Here is a 2,253-nt window from a genome sequence, read left to right on the forward strand (position 1 = left end):
TGGAGCAAATATTTCACGAGAAAACTAATTCACGAAACAATAATTTGCGAAGATATCATTAACGCTGTTTTTATCTAGTAACAATTCACGACAATTTGATACGATTGCATGCGATTTAAAGTTTCGCAGGCTTCTAACAGAAACTTTGCTCGTTCTGGCTTAGGTTAATGTAACCTGAGCCAGAACGGTCCGTGTTTCTGTTAGAAACTTGAAAAACTTTAAATTGTACTCTGATGTGCATGTGTTGTAGCTAACTTTCACTGTATACAGCAGTACTTGGAAGTAACGTGTGTAACGTGTGATCGTCGCATTGACCATAACGGAGAAAGTTGAGCAGAGAATCTTCATTAATTTTTGTCAAATGCTCGGCGATACCTGCTCAGAGACCTACGCGAAGTCTTCAAAATGTTTTCATCGTTCTCAACACAATAAAGGAGAAATTGTGCAGCTGAATCCCGAGTGTCTCTTTGGTCAGCTGAAAGCACTTTTGGCACAAACTTAGCATACCTAAATCTTCGGTGATAATGGAATGAACTTAACTATAAATAATCTGCACATCCTCTGATAACTCACAGATGGCGATTCGACGATTTCCCTTCACGCACATCTGCCATGTTCTTTTCAGTTCTTTTGGTTACGGGTTACTCAGAGCGTCCGTCACCATCGATATTTTTCTTCCATCTTGGAAACATCTGAACCACCGGTACATCATGTGCGACTCATACACTCCTTTCTGAAACTTTGCGTAGGCCTCTGATCAGATATAGCCAGGACAACTTTCACTATCATGGTCAATGCGACGATCACACGTTACATACGTTATTTCGAATTACTACTGTAAATGGCGTTAGGGAGCTAGAACGTTATAACTAGAGGTTAAGATCAATCTGTGTCAAGAGGCCTCAATCTGCATGCTTTAGCTTAGTTACTAAGGCAACAGTCCGAATACTTATTGATTAGGCCGCGTATATACATATGCATATACACACACACACCCACACACACATACACACACCCATACCCACACACACATATATATACAAACTTACATGTATATATTCTTTTATTCTTTTATTCTTTTATTTGCCTCAGCAATTTTAGTGCGGCCATGCTGAGCACCACCTTTAGTCGAACAAATTGTCCACAGGACTTATTCTTTGTAAGCCTAGTACTTATTCTATTGGGTTTTTTTTTGGCGAACCGCTAAGTTACGGGGACGTAAACACCAGCATCGGCTGTCACTCGATAGTGGGGGGACAAACACAGACACACACACGCACACATATATATATATATATATATATATATACGACGGGCTTCTATCAGTTTCCGTCTACTAAATCCAATTACAAGGCTTTGGTTGGCCCGAGGCTATAGTAGAAGACACTTGACCAAGGTGTCACGCAGCGGGGCTGGACCCAGGCCATGTGGTTGGTAAGCAAGCTACTTACCACACTTCCACGACGAATTTAAACTGAGGCAAACTTTCTCAAAATGTTCAAAAATTAGTTACCAATAATTTAGGATACCCTCACCAGCAACACTAGTGTCCACTCGCAAAAACACAAAGGTTGTATTTCTGCAAACCGGAATTAGATCGATTAAATGAATGAAAGAGAAGTAACTACACTAAATGACTTCGCAAGGATAGCGCGATTTTTGATTGGTCACCATTTTAAATGAACCGAGTTACGAAACGGACGAAATGAACGGGAAAAAAAACACGTTGGATTTATGAATCAGTTTGCTAATATATCATTTAGCTCAAGAGACGTCATCTACGCGGTAAATTTTCTCATAGTGGAAATTTTAGTAGTGTTTTTAGACATAAATACTCGATCCATTTATACAGAAGTGAGATGAGGCATAACACCTTGAAGTTACCATTAAATAAGTTGGGACTGTATTGTACATGAAATTGCCACACATATATGTGCGTGTGTGTGTGTATGTATGTGTATGTGTGTGCTGATATATGTGTTATACAAATGCATAGACATACATATACATAAATATGAACGGTGTTTTCGGACGATTGCAGTCCCTGTCAGTATATATGTATAGAATTATGTGCTTTGACTACAGTGTTAGAGCATTTTACCTCTTATTTCTAGCAATGTAGGCGTTTCTAACACCTTAGTCACATTTAGTGACAATTATAGTTTCCCTTCTTTATGATACATTGCAAACCGCTGTCTATATTAATTTTCTGTGTTATAGTATCTCTCTCTCTCTCTCTCTCTCTCTCTCTCT

The 2,253-nt window shown here is 39.0% G+C and overlaps 1 protein-coding gene across 1 annotated transcript in view; it reads right to left on the reverse strand.

Annotated features, from left to right (window-relative positions):
- Positions 1 to 2,253, reverse strand: part of LOC106872092 (glycine receptor subunit alpha-2) — an 807,169-nt gene that overhangs the window by 803,899 nt on the left and 1,017 nt on the right. The window lies entirely within an intron of this gene.

This window comes from Octopus bimaculoides, chromosome 13, assembly GCF_001194135.2.
Source record: "Octopus bimaculoides isolate UCB-OBI-ISO-001 chromosome 13, ASM119413v2, whole genome shotgun sequence".
NCBI lineage: Eukaryota > Metazoa > Mollusca > Cephalopoda > Octopoda > Octopodidae > Octopus > Octopus bimaculoides.